The sequence below is a fragment of the Carlito syrichta genome, unplaced genomic scaffold (assembly GCF_000164805.1).
Source record: "Carlito syrichta isolate Samal-C Ts95f unplaced genomic scaffold, Tarsius_syrichta-2.0.1 Scaffold313344, whole genome shotgun sequence".
In the NCBI taxonomy this organism is placed as follows: domain Eukaryota; kingdom Metazoa; phylum Chordata; class Mammalia; order Primates; family Tarsiidae; genus Carlito; species Carlito syrichta.
The window spans coordinates 352,956-368,542 of record NW_007257440.1 but is presented as its reverse complement, the minus strand read 5'-3'; positions in this window follow the sequence as shown (position 1 = coordinate 368,542).

Here is a 15,587-nt window from a genome sequence, read left to right as displayed (position 1 = left end):
GAGGTGCCACCAGGGAGCCCTTGGCAGCACAAGTCCCAAGTTGGTGCTCAGCAAAGGGATGGTGTGGGAGTGTGAGGCTCGTCCCCCCTGCCACAGAGCCAGGGCCTGCAGCTTGGATGCTTCCGAAGACTTCGACAGGGCCTTGTGGCATGGGGCCAACATCTTTTCCTTGTTTCAAGTTTGCACTGGGGGTCCTGTGCTCATCTTCCCATGACCCTCCACTGAGAACGTGGTCTTCCTCAGTTCTGGCTTCCTCATGGCCCTGCAAGGAAGGGCCTGTCCCTCTGCTACTGGGTGCATACAGCCTCAGGCCACCTGGGCACACCCTTCTATGCTATGTCACAGAGGACCCTGTCGACATGCTAGTGCTATCCTGCTAGGACTCCCTGGAACCCGGCTTTATCCAATTTGTCATCAAAGACTCGGTATTCAGGTGAGTGGATTGCCTGAGCCCGCGGGTTCGTGATTCACCTGGGCAACTTGGTGAGACCTCATCTCTACAAGAAAAAAAAAAATGAGCCGGGCGTGGTAGTGTGCGCCTGTAGTCCCAGCCTACTCGGAAGCCTGAGGCGGAAGGATCGCCAGAGCCCAGCAGGTGGAGGCTGCGGTGGCCGGGAGCGGCGGCCACTGCACTCCAGTCTGGGTGACAGAGTGAGACTCCAACGCTGCTGCTGCTGGTGAACAGCCAGTGGCCCCATGTATGTGTTCTCCAGACATCTATCGAGGGCACATACTGGTTTGCTGTGGACCACAAGCTAGTGACCACTGGCTCCCAATTTAGAGAGGGCTCTGAGATCCCTCCCAGAGGGTCCCTGGTTCTGGGCCAGGAGCAAGACAGTGTGGGAAGTGTGTCTGGCTTGGCCAACTGGGACGGAGCACTGGTCCTCAGGGAAGTTGTGGCTCTCACCACGGGGAAAGCATTCCTGACAGATGGCATCCTGACCCTGGCCAATGCCACATCAGCGCGGATTCATGCAGAAGGTCAACTGCCCCCACCTGGAGCACTGTTCCTGAGGCCGCGTCATGTGGAGGCTGTCGCTGGCCGAAGGAGCTCACTCGCACACGAGCTCAGCCACCCCAGCACATTCCACAAAGCTCCTGCCACTTGTCTTGGCTGTGCACACCTGCACCCCAGTGTAGGGGTGGATGTTCCATCCTGAGGATGTGGAGGTGGGACAGGAAAGAGCGAGCAGAGAGAGAGGGCCCACAGGTCGGGTTCTTCTACTGCCTCTGAGTTCTCACACAGTGCAACCACAAGGCCTCCCGCCACCTCAGTGGTTCCAAGGTGATATGATTTCAACACGTCCCAACCTGGAGGGACAGGAGTGCTGGACTCTGGTTGGCCTCTCCTCTGAGCGTATGTGTTTACAGCCATATAGCTCCCTGCCTCAACATGAGTTCCCGGGGAGCTTCCTTGAAGCTGCGTAGACACCATTTGAACTGTCACTACTCCCTCTCAAGGTGACTCAGGAATGTTTTCCTCTGGGCGATCCTTGTTCCAACATCTCTTGTGGAAGGGTCTGAGTCTGTTTCCTGGCCCTCAAAAAGGTGACCCCTTTCCCCAGGAGCCCTGGGGGATCACTCGGGCTGGCCCATCCTGCTCTCTGGTCCTTTGGTGGGTGGTGAGGCCTCAAGTGTGGGACCCACAGAAGAAACTAGCTGTCCCAAATAAGCAGTCAGGTGGACAGCGATGCTCTGAAAACACCTTCACTGTGGGGTGACTTACGTATGACATAATTTACCTAATTTAAGTGTTGTTCAAAGATGTGTGGTAAATTTACTGAGTTCTGCAGCCATCACCACAATCTAGTTGAACATTTCTGTCAGACCCCCCCCAAATAGTGTGCCTGTCGGCAATCACTCCCGTCCCCACCCACCCCCTCCCCAGTGCCTGGCTACTACTCATGAGTTTTCTGTCTCTATGGAGTTACATGTTCTGTTCTGGAACTTTCTATAAATGAAATCATACAAGGCCAGGCTCAGTGGCTCAGCCTGTAATCTTGTGCTTTCGGAGGCCGAGGTGCGTGAGTCACATGAACCCACGGGTTCGAGGCCCGCCTGGGCAACTTGGCGAGAACTTGGCTCTACGATAAATAAAACAAAATTAGCCGGGCATGGAAGTGCGCAACTGTAGTTCCAGCTACTCGGAAGGCTGAGGCGGAAGGATCGCCGGAGCCCAGCAGGTCGAGGCTGCGGTGGCCGGGAGCATGCCACTGCAGTCCAGTCTGGGCGACAGAGTGAGACTCCAACTCAAAAAACAAAAAAGAAATCATACAGTTAGTGTCCATTTGCGTGTAGCTTCTTTCACTCTGCACTGTGTTTCCCAGGTCCATTCAGGACATAGTGTGGATCAGAACTTCATTCTATATCATGATCAAATCATATCCCACGGCACAGACAGACCACTGTTAATCTTTCATCCATTGATGTCTTGCTCAGTGCTGTCTGGACTCAATGTATTAGCCACTTGTTTCAACTAATTCGTCTGCACCTATTGGGTCTTGAGTTCCCATCTTCTTCTGGAGTTGGTGCCCTACTGGTGCTGATTATGCAAGGTCTTCCCAATTTGAGCCACATTTTTTTAGTGAAACCAACATGGAATATCTCAGCAAATAACCATCGGTAGTCTTGACACCCATGTGAGTTTCCCTCATTATCTGCCTTTTTTTTTTTTTTTTTTTTTTTTAGCACAGAGCACTTTGTCACGGGTAAGAGCCATGTCATGGAAGTTGGCCATGCAGTTTTTGCCCTGAAAATCCTCGTTAGTAATGAGACATGTGAACCCCAATATTGAAGGGCCACCCAGTAGGCCAAGACAGTTCTTGATTTCATGCAGGAAATAATTCAAGCACAGGTCTTAAGTAGAAAATGAAACCAGTTTACTGAAATGACAGAGAGCAGGCTACCCCACAGGCCCAGCTCACTCTGATGGCCATCTCGTGATTCTGTTAGGCAAGGAGTGGATGATTCATGGGTTTTCCAGAAATGAGGTGGGGAATTCCTAGGATTGAAGGCTTCTTCCTTTTTTAAAACATATAAGATATCTTCTGGGATTTGCCATGGTAGTTGTAAACTGTCATGAGGGTGGTGGGAGTGTATTTAGCATACTAATGTAGTATAATTTGCATATAATCATAAAGGGCATGCAGAGGTCACTTTGGACACCATTTTGGTCCTGGCTGGTTCCTGTTGGCTTCAGCTAGTCTTCTCACCCTGTCTCAACATTTCAGAAACTTTGATCTGGGTCTTGGAATTTCTGTCTTGGGAAACTCAGACCTGCTGGATCCCTTTCTCAGCCATTAGCTTGTATTTTCTAGTGATATGAAACCCACTATTGCTTCTCCCTATTGCCACAACCCTGAAAGAGCAATAGAAGCAAATGATCCTGCACAGCCTTCCATTCCTGAGAGACAGAAAGAAGGGCATTTTGCTTATCTTCTCCACATTCCAGTCTTTGGCCACTTCAGGGCGACCCCAACTCTCCTGTGAGCTGTACTCATCTCACCCATAGAAATGGATCCTTATTCACTTTTTTGTATTATTATTAGTAACAGTTTAAGAGTCATGGTCACCTTGGAAGCATAGGTTTATACACCCTTTGGTCTTGTTATGACTACTGATTAGTGATATGTTATACTGAGTAATGTCTCACTTTGTAATAGGCTCTGGTAACTCCTTTGCTCAGTAGTAACTCCTCTGCCTGGGGTTTCTGATAAGTAGAATTGCAGGATACCTCTAGGAGCTGGTACCAAGAAAATGTAACCTAGATGTCATTACCAGCAAAATGCAGCTATACCTGGACTTCTGAACCATGCTCTGTTGGTCACGTCATTTTGATGTTAATCTACAGCAATCCCCAAACCTGGACTGATCAACATGAACTGTGAGACCTAAGGGCCAGCAGACTTGTGCAAGAAACGCCAGACTCTGACGCCCTGAATTCTGAATTTAGAAATAAACCTCGGTTCCTCATTCTCTGCCTCTCACCTTCTCATCGGCTGTGAGAGATGGCAGCCGAACATTCCTCTGACCGTAACATAAGTGAGATTTTCTCACTCAGCAAGGCTCAGTCCAAACACACAGCCCTGGGGGCCATCAGGGCAATTTGGGTTCTCAAGTCCTGGTGCCTGTTTCCTCTGTTCCTTGTGTTGAACACGGTGCTTTCACCTCACGCCAGTGTCTCTCAGAACATGGACCAACTGCTTTCTCCCTGGGAAAACTCAGGGAGCTTCACAGTGAAGGTGGCCATTCTGGAAAAGCCACCAGGCATGAGACAGGTGCTGAACTTGAATGAGTCCATGGGTTTCAGTCTCCAGTCCATGAATCTATTTAATATGCAAATAGATTAAAGTTAAAGGGTGACAAATAAAGTCTTACTTATATAAAAGAAAAAAGTTTCTTTTTCTTTTCTTTTTTATTTTTTATTTTAGACAGATTTATACATGAATAACATGCAACATTCTGTGATTATTTTTAAGGGTGCGTGGAGAACGTTTACAGTTGTCTTTTATAGCCGAAATGGGACAGTGGCCCGAGAACTCCTTTGATAGTTACCTGTTGGAAAAAACATCTTTTACACGTAATACAGTAAAGAGAAATTACATGCAAAGTGATCCACTCTCCAAAGATACATGGAATATTTCCAGGCACATTAGAGATTATGAAACTTTCCCAAATTTTCAAAACAGGTTCAGTTGAGTTTTATTTTTATAGACTCTTCAGGGTCTTCAGGGCTAAGTTATCTTACACAGATGGAGAGAAGAGCTGAAGTACTGTAGAGAAGAAGCAGTTGCAGGGGAAGGTACTTCCAGGAGACAAGGTGTGCAAGGTTTAATATTGCTTACCTGTTTGACTATACCTGTCCTCTCTGCCTGAAGATAAAGCTATTGATGAAACTGTTTTTGAGAAGACTTAAGTTAATGAGGCTCGCTCAAAAGGCTTATTGTTAGATCGCCACTGCTTTTCACACTCAAATGTGTATGTGGATCATTCGTGATTTCGTTATCCAAATGTTCTACCACGGCAGGTGTGGGGTGAGGCCTGAGACTCTGTATTGCTAACAAGCCCCCAGGTGCTGCCAACACTCCAGGTTCAGGGATCCCACGTTGACTAGCGAGTAAATCCATATCAAATATCAAATAACTGCTCAGACCATTATTTTTAACTGAATGGACATTGTCTATCCATACCAGGCGATCAGTTTGCGAAGCATATGACTGAGAGTGTGATGCAGGTGAATTGACTTATAAAAAAGAAGAAAAGTTTAATTTTTGAAGACTCTAGGATGAAAATGTAAGATGTGCAAGAAAGCTTCTTCACTTTCTTTCTGCCACCTTCGGAAGACTCCTGCCCCTGTCACTCTCATAGCATTGCTGAGAAAGCCAAAGGCCAAGTATCAGCATTTCCACACATTCCCTTCTCCCTCCAGAGGTCGCTGCTACACGTTATGATCATGGTTGGATTTTGAATTGGGAGAGGAAGTTGCAGACATCACATCACAACAAATCCTCCTAAATATCCAGTATCTACCCCCTAAGAACAAGGAGTGAGCACACTTGGGAAAGGTAGTGATATGAAGACCTACTTTTGTCTGTCCATATTGCCACAACCACTAGAGAAGGGCATGATAAGTGTCCGGGCCTGCAAGTACCCACATTCCTGAGAGTTGACAAAGAGTGCTTCCCCTTATCTCCTATGCACACCCAGTAGATAACTGCAAAGTGTCCCTAACTTCCCTGAAGACTGTGCCCAATTAACTGAGAGAAATGAAGCCCCACTTACTCCTTTTTCTTAGTAGTCACAGGTTTGAATGATGCAGCATCAAAGTAATCATAAGACTTGTGAGTTGTATAACTTTTGTGTACTAATAGCAACATGTAGTCATGAATGATGTCTTAGCCCTTATAAACTCCCTTTACTCTATGGCCGGTTTGATTAATGCTTCTGCTGTGTGTTACTAATAAGAAGCTGTGAGATACCTCTGATAACTGGTACCGGGAAATGTGGACCATAAATGTCTTTATTGACAGACTGCATCTGTAACTTAAGTTCTATTCGATGCCCTGCCACTCACATAGTCAATGTATAGGTACCAACAACCCTGAACTTATCATAGCAAACTGTAAAACCTGAAGAGTGAGCAGACCTATTTCAAAAAATCCAGGAGTCAGGCTCCTGTCCCGGAATTTGAATTCAGAAACAAACATCTTTCTATCAGTTCCTGCCTCTAGATTGATTGGTGTTCAGGGTTAGTAGCCAAGCCTTTACTCAGACTACAACTGAAAGGAGGTACCTACTGAAACCTAGAATAATCTTAGTTTGGCATAGTCTTTTTGCCTTAGCATAGCCATTACAAAGTGTTTAGACATTCTACTGCAGGCCAAGCTATCAGCCTACCCTAAACCCCTCAGCTACTCTATCAGGTGCAAGATAAGGACTGAGTCACAGAAATAATAATAGACCACATTTTGGTCTAGGAGTCTGTGGATTACAAATGTCTGACAGGTTTCTTGGAGGAAAACTCCTTCCCGCCTTGTCTCCTCTCATCTAACTCACCACCTGAGGGCATGAGATGTAATGTCTGGGGACCTCAAGATCTAAGACTCATGCAACAAACTCACCCATCTGCCTGCTGTCCATCACCTGACATCAGTACCCTCGCTTACCTGCCCCTTCGTAATAACATGGAGCAGACCACCACCCAATCACCTTAATGTCCTTCCTGCATCCAAGGGAAATAATTAAAATGACTCAACCAAAAATAAAAACAAAAAAGGACTCAACCATGTGCAGTCGTTTTGCCATTGCTAGGTCATCACAGCCATTGCCTTGCTAAGCTATGGTGTGGCCATGTGCTTTTTGAGCTATGAGCAGGCCATGTTTTCTTAAACTTTGGCCCCCTCCCCTACCTTGGGGAGATGAGTCACCTCTCTCTCACTCTCTTGTTCTCTGACTTACTTTTTAAATAAACCATATTAAACTATATTCTCTAATCTAAATTCTGTGCAATTATTTGCATCTTTCTTTTTTTAAATTTTTTTATTTTAAAGATGTGGGGTAAAATTCAGGGTTAGGTAGACAGATGTTCATTATGCAGGTACCCTTGTTGATGAGGTGTACCCCCCCTCCCCAGGCAGACTCCCACTACTGCCAATCCTGCTTCCCCAACCCCCTCCTGGCAGTTTCCTGCTACTGCCAATCCTTTTCTTATAGTATTACAATAGGTGTTCCAAGGCCTGCTCATGAGTGAAAACATGTGATACTCAGTTCTTTGTTTCTGTGTAAGATCACTCAGTATTATAGACTCTAAATCCATCCAGGTTGCTGTGAAGTTCATGATTTTGTTCTTATTTATGACTGTGTGATATTCCATCATGTACCTGTACCACATTTTTTTTTATCCAGTCCTCTTTTGATGGGCAGCACATTTGGTTCCATGTTCTTGCTACTGTGAATAAAGCTGCTATAAACATACATGTGCAGGTATTTTTCTTATAGAGTAATTTGAGTTCTTCCAGGTATATTCCCTGTAGGGGGATTGCAGGGTTATTTGGAAGGTCGATTTTTAGATCTTTTAGGAATCACCACACTGTTTTCCACAGAGGTTGTACTAGTTTACACTCCCGCCAGCAGTGTAGAAGTACTTCCTTTTCGCCACATCCTCTCCAGCACCTGTTGTTTTTTGAGTTATTGATGATATCCATCCTGAATGGAGTTAGGTGGTAGCTCAGTGTAGTTTTAATTTGAATTTCTTTGATGACTAGTGAGGCTGAGCATTTTTTCATGTATCTATTGGCTGTTCGTATGTCATCTTTTGAGAACTTTCTATTCATATCTTTTGCCCACTTCGTAATGAGGCTCTTTGTTTTTTTTCTTTTCCACACATTTGAGTTCCTTGTAGATCCTAGATGTTAGGCCTTTATCAGACATACAGTTGGCAAATACTTTTTCCCAGTCTGTGGGCTGTCTCCCCACTCTTTTGATGGTTTCTTTAGCTTTGCAGAAGCTTGTCGGTTTGATGAGGTCTCACTTGTCTATATTATCTCTTAAGGTATGGGCACTTGGGGTTTTGATCGGGAATTGGTTGCCTGTTCCAATTTCCGTAAGAGTATCTCCTGCATTTTCTAAGGTTCTTATAGTTTGAGGTTTTACATTTAGATCTTTGATACATTTAGAGCTGATTTTTTGTGTATGATGATAGGTAGGGATCTTGTTTTAATCTTCTGCATGTGGTCAGCCAGTTTTTCCAGCACCATTTACTGAATAGTTTCCTCTCTCCCCAGCCGTTGGTGGTAGAAGCTTTGTCGAAGATGAGTTGGTTGAGAAGTTGAGATTTTGCTTCTGGAACCTCTATCCTGTTCCATTGGTTTGTATGCCTGTTCTTGTACCAATACCAGGCTGTCTTGATTATTGTAGCTTTTTAATAGAGTTTAAAGTCTGGGAGTGTGATAACTCCTGCTTTTTTTTTTTCCTGAGGATTGTTTTGTTGTAGCTGCACCATGAGTAAGGAGTCACCAGCACACTGAGAGTTAAATATTGAATCCTTTATTGCCAGCGGTTGAGAGGAGGCTCATGCCAGAAAGACTTTCTCGACCCCAAATGGAACAAGCAAGGGGTTTATAAAGGCCAAAACTATAATTTTTATCAGAGTCGGGTGGGGTGTATACAGGAAATTCCAGTTACAGAACAGTTAGCAGAACAGTAACAAGTACAGAACAGCTTATCTGGGCTTTCCATCAAGCAGGATGTGGTTAATGTTTACTGGAAGGTTGGGGCAGTCACGCCAAGGAGGGGTGAGAGGGGAAACTGAGAGGCAAAATGGGGGATTCACTATACTTGGAGTCACCACAGTAGGTTTGCTAGCAGGCATTTCGGTTTTGGCAATTCATGGTCGTTCGTGTTTCCATATGAATTCCTGTACTGTCGTTTCCAGTTCTGAGAAGGATGCTGCTGGTAATTTAATAGGTATTGCATTAAATCTGTAGATTTTCTTGGTTCTTTGCATCTTTCATGCATCAAATCACACACCAGACACCCACACTCCCAGTGGGTCTGACCTAACATTCTGGAGGCCCCACTGTGGGGATGTGACCCTAACAGTAACATTCTGGTGACCATAGCAGCTGCTGGAGCCACTTTGTGCTCCAGGGACTCTCTGGGGGGAGCCCCGCTGACCAGGACCAGCCCTTGATGAACTGGTAAGAAAGAGGCCTCGGTGGGTACCTTACCTTTTTTGGTACCAACCTGAATGTACTCAGGGGGCTAGAGAAGCTTTCTCACTTGGGTGCCTGAGACCAATTTGCAGACTCTGGAGCAAGACTGAATTGACCTGTTAGTGATTTCATTGGGATATCCTTTTGTTTGTATTTGAGTTTTCTAAGAAAGCTGTCTGGTTTCTTATACTTTGTTTGATGGGACATGCTGTAATTTTAAAACTTGATTGGCATGCATCTCTTTTATGTTATTTTATGTTTTCCTAAGTGTTGATATTTCCCTTTATTTGCGTGGTATTTATGTTGGCGGCGAAAACCTTCAGGAGAACAGGGAACTCCACCTTTATGAACTCAGACTCCGGTCTGAGTCCAAGATAAGAGTCACCCTTCCCTTTGGTCTGTGCAAACAGGCTCCCTTAGGTGACTGAGGGACTTGAGAAGCTGTCGGGGATTAACTCCCATGATATGTAAGGGCCTCATAGGGACCTCTCCATTCTAGGCACAAAGGACTCTGGGGGCTCTGGAAGGTCCCAAACTTGATCAGATGCTCAGCAGATCTGAATCCATGCCTGATTCCAGAAACAGTGATCAGACGGCTGGAAAGTGTCCATGAGGCAGATCGCCTGGAGGCTGAAAACGGTTTCCAGTGCTCCTGAGGGTGGTCCCATTGGGGCGCACATAAGGGCCCCAAGGGGAAATCAAGCCACATAAGTGGCAGGAGACGACTGGCGGTGTCATGGCCAACAGGTGCTCCCTCCACAAGCAGCACATTTTGAGCCAGAACACCTAGTGCTGTCCGAGGTTAGGATGGATCACTTGCCAATTCCATCTTATGTCTATACCATTCTTAAACATAAGCCTGCCTTGTCTGACGTCTTGTTTCTTCTGTCTGCATTGTTAAATCCCCAGCTTTTTGTTGTCAGAAATATGCAAAGTTGCCTGCTGTACATGAAATGCTATCAGTTATCCCTGACTCTTTCCCTAACCCCCTCCTCACTTTTCCTTAGCTTGTGTTTTCCTTCATGGATTCCTAGGGAGAGTCTATTCTAATCAATCCGTTCAGGAATATAGAAATCTCACTTATATGTTACTTTGCCTTTTGTTAACCCTGCACATTGAAGAATGCAATCTTACAGTAGTGTTAAAAAAAAAAAAGGTAATTGTCCTCTGGCAACTAAGGGATTTGATGTCCATTTTCAAATGCTGGCAGCCAGCTTACTTGGAAGTAAATCTGCTTCTAAAGGTTTAGGTCTTGCCTGAGATTGTGATAAAACATTCATCCCTGTAAAACTGTTCAAAGGTCTCTTAGAAGTGTGTAGTATATTGCAAGACCTTATTTTAAAATTTAATGCTAGCTAACACTACTGCTTGTATTGTAGGGTTTTCTTTATGATTTTATATCAGCATTCTACAGACAAAATCTTATTCCATCAGGCTTTACATTCTCAGATGAAGAAGGAAAAAGAAGACTCACTTAGTGACCCTCTGTTTTCTCAGGTGCTATCTTCTAGCGCTTTCTGGGGTACCGTGGGTGGAGGAGAGGGGGAGGGAATCAGCCGCAGGGGCCTCCTGCTGACTTGGCCCAGGCTCAGCCGCTTGAGCCCCCTGTTAACTCCACCCAAGCTGACACCTCTCTACCTTGTAAGTTCATGTATCCTATGCCTCCAAAGGAACCCAGTCCTGTGAAAACTACACACAGTGGAACTGCATTCCACCCTCCCCCGATCCAATATATCTATTACAGGAGGTTGCAAACAGAGAGACAAGAATTATACAGGCTCATGTCCCTTTTTTCATGACAAATTTGGCACAATGCCAGTTAAGATTAGGAAGCTTCTCAGAAAATCCTCAATTTTTAAAGGAATTTCAAACTCTAACCCTCACCTTGATCTAACATGGGGTAATGTTAATGTTGTTTTCTCTACCTGCTGTAACCCAGAGGAGAAAGAGTGCATTTTTAAGGCAGCACAGACACACACTGACATAATGGCTAAACAACAACCAGATAAGTAGGCAATTAGAACAGTAGCTGTTCCTAACGCTGATCCCCAATGAAATTGCCAATGGGGAGAGGGGGTTTTGGCAAGAAGTGATCATATGCTTGTGTGTATCAAGGAAGGCATAAAGAAATATATAGTTAAATCTGCTAACTATGCCAAGGGAAAGAAAATCACGTAGGGTCCAGATAAAAATCCTGCTCTTTTTCAGGAAAAGTTAGTGAAAGCTATCAAGAAATATATCAATCCAGACATTGATATGCTGGAAGAACAAATCTTTGTAGAAGCCTTTTCATCAGCCAATCAGCTCTATATACTTGGGGAGAGTTTCAAAAGCTAGAGTTAGAACCACAATCACCAAGCCTCCTTACTAGAGGAGGTGTTTAGGATTTTCAACAGCCAAGACATTGAGTTTAAAAAAGAAAGAAAGAAAGAAAAAGACTATAGGATAAGCAGCAAAGAGAAAAAAACAGGCAAACCTGTTGGCAGTTGCCATTAGTGGCAAAACTTCAGCCGTCAATGAAAACCCAGTAAGAACAGACTTGCTGAGGGAAATGGTATCTGTTGCTAGGAATGCGATCAATCTGGGCACTTAAAGCACAATTGTCCTCAATGGCCTAAGCCCCCAGGACCTTGTCCAACATGCAGACACTGGAAGAGCTGGTGCGGCCTCTCCTGGAGGGAACGGGAAACACCTAGCTCAGAAATGGTGGCCACTCACTGAAGGGATCCAGGGTCCATGGCCCAGTTCAGCGCTCTGTTTGCCATCACCCTAGAGAATCCCTGGGTCTGTATGGAAGTGGCTGGGGTCCAAATTCATTTCTGATCAATTCTGGGCCTAAGTTTTCAGCCCAAACTGCTCGTTAGGCCTCTTTCTCCATACACCTGCTCCCTAGTGGTAGTGAGGGCGTTCCAAGTTAGAGATTTCACCTATCCTCTAATTAAAAGTTACTAAAAGGTTAATTCAAATTGTAAATGTAAAAAGTTACATATATAAAGGTAAAAAGAAAGAAACCAGAAAGCAAAGATGTAAAGAAAGTTGGTGATATAAAAGTATGTTTTGGTTAAAAAAATAGAGAGAGAGAGAGAATAATTTTGTATAGGAAAGGATCTTGTATGGTAAATTTTTTTCCTACAATAGAGTGAATGGTTATTTAGGAAAAAGAAAAGTATAGGACAAAAATAACAAGTTCAAGCATGTTGAAAATGGTCTGTGTGGCTGGGCACTGTGGCTCAAGCCTATAATCCCAGCACTTTGGGATGCTAAGGTGAGAGGATTGCCTGAGCCCTTGGGTTTGAGACCAACCTGGACAACTTAGAGAGCCCTCATCTCTACAATAAATCAAAAAAATAGTGACGCATGCCTGTATTCCAGCTGCTTGGAAGGCTGAGGCAGAAGGATCACCTGAGCCCTGCAGGTCGAGGCTGCAGTGGTTGGGAACATGCCACTGCACTTCAGCCTGGGCAACAGAATGAGACTCCAACTCAAAAAAAAGAAAAAAGAAAGAAAACGGTTTGTGTGAGGTTTATAGAAAGAAATATGTGAAAGAAATTCTATGAACAACTAAGTTTGTAAAATTTTAGTTGTTGCTATAAATTAACCATTAATAGCAATCACACTGATGTTAGGCCAAAATGCCATTATGTCACAGAAATATTTTTCAGGCTTTGCCTACCCAGGCTATCATTATAATCAGCTATAAGACTCTGGCAAGTGTCATTCAGTGCAAATTGCTAACAACTTTCAAATCTTCCAGAACTCCAAGTAAAAACCTTATGTGTGCATAAGGATTGCTAATCCAACATAAGATTGCTAACAGAATGAGTTAATTGCATAAACTAAGTTAAAACAAAACTAATAATTTTATAACTTTTTATTTGAAGTATTTACTAATTTTTTTTATATTTCTCAGAGTCAAAAGAAAAACCTTTTTCTTGAAGCAATTTACAGATTTTTCACAAGCAAAGTATGGTCTTAATCCAGCAATTTCATGCCCATAAAATAGTCACGCAAGGATTCCAGTCAATGCCTGCAAACGAAGCCTCTATTGAAACAGATCTGGATGCTTTAGATCAGACAGAGTTTTACTCTCTAGTTGAGCAGAGCCACGCCCACTGCCAGCTTTAAAGAAGTTACAGAAGACTGACCTTCACCCCTCAGCACCCCATATGATAATGGGATTGAAAGTCTCTAAGGGGGGTTGAGGCAGGGTAAGCAGCACAGGTTGGACATAGATAAATTTCCCATAGGCAGGTTTTAGGAGGCATTCAGATATTTTAAAAATTATACTTTACTGCTGGCCAAACTGGCAGTCTACCCCATCCCCTGAGCAAATCAAAAGAAAACTCCATCAGATGTAAAAATAGAACAGCCCAACCTTGCAATTCATGGTTTAGCATAATAATCACTAAGAATCTTTTGGGTTCCCTATTGGAGGCAGAAGGTCCAATACCATTCCTTAATTAACCAAAGCCATAGAAATGATGGTAAAACCACCTTTTAACTTGTGAACTTGTAAATTGAAAACATCTGGCAGGTCTCCTCCAAAGAATAACGTGGCCAGAACTAAAAACAGTAATTGCCAAACTCTGTCAGGAGACACAAGTACACTGAACATGGGTATTTGGTATTGCATTGGTTAGGGTCTAAATCAGTCCCTGAAGTGAGATTAATTTAAGTCCCTTTGAAATTGTATATGGTAGGCCTTTTTCCTGCACCTATGAAGGGAGTAGGGCCCCAGACAGAGAACACAATGTACTCCTAAGAAAGTATGTTGTCCATTTGGGACAAAATTTAACCTCTGTTCATAAGCTGGCTTCCCCTAGGAACTTTCTGAACCATGGAGAACCCAGCCATACCTTCCACCCACGGGAGTAAGTGCTGTTAATGAACTGGAGAGAAAAAGAACCTGACCGACAGCTGCAAGAAAAGTGTAAGGGACGCTACAATGTCCTACTCATCAATCCTACAGCATTAAAGCTCATAGGCATCAAGCCTTGGGTGTACCATTCCTGGGTGAAAAAGTTTGCGCCAGAACAGAGAGACCATGTTCCGGACCAGGGCCACAGCCTCAGCAGACAGTAAAGCCAACACAGGACTTACGGCTGTTACTTAAGCAAATGAAATGATTCTTACTATTCTTATTGTTACCCTATGTTATGAGTGCCAACAGAAATGTGTGTTTAAACTATCATAATACTGTAAGAAAAGGATTGACAGTGGTGGGAACCTATGGGGGGGCAGGGAGGGGAAGAGAGGTGGGATTAACGGTAGTTGATGTCTGTCTGGGGACGGGGGGGGGCACACCTCATCAACAAGGATACCTGTACAATGCATACCTGTATACCTAACCCTTAACTGTACCCCACAATTTTAAAATAAAAATATGTTAAAATAAATAAAATAAAAATATTCTTTTAAAAAAAAAGAAATGTGTGTTTAGAATGGGCCTATCCCTATGCCAATACATTTATTTATTCAAATTGTTGGATTTGAGGGCAACTTCCAGTTTCAGGAGCCTCTGGGGCTCCCTAGTGGGACTGAGTGAAAGCAACTAGATCTGTACATCAGGAGCTCAGAGTTGGGAAATCAAGCAGCTTATAGAGATGACCTAACAAGAATTAGTTCACAGCAGTGAGCCATTGAGAAAACTATAAGTGAACCAGGCCATAATTTTACCTTTTCATACCAATCTACCATACAAGACAATATAATTTTTAACCAACATAATCAGTGTGTGCTTGAAGCTCCAGGCCTCAATTATTGAACCATGGGAGGGTTCCATCAGATATGGGATGGGGTAAAATGGCTCACACCTGAATAGGGGAGAGTAAACAAACCACCTCCCTTGTGTTGGGAACAGCAGCAATAAAAAACCCATTCAAAGCAACTTTTTTTTTTTTTTTGAGCTGGAGTCTCACTCTATTACCCTGACTGGAGTGTAGTAGCATGCTGATGGCCACCGCAGCCTCAATATCTACTGGGCTCAGGCAATCCTTCTGCCTCAGTCTTCCAAGTAACTGGAACAACAAGCATGCACCACCAAGCCCAGCTAATTTTTTGATTTATTGTAGAGATGAGGTCTCACCAAGTTGCCCCGGCTGGTCTCAAATCCATGATCTCAGGCAATCCTCTCATCTCAGCCACCCAAAGTGGTGGTATTATTGGTGTGAGCCACCGCATCCAGAAGCAACATCTTTAAATACAACCTGATCCATGGGCTGGGTCCCTTTGGAGCAATGCCAAAGTCTTTTCATCCTTAAGAACAGCGATTTGTTTGCACCAGTTGGATTCAGAGGCCGGGTATCCTGGTGAGCTCCCAATGGGACTTGGTGGATCTGTGGTACCAATTTATGATCTTGGTTTCCCCCCAGGTGG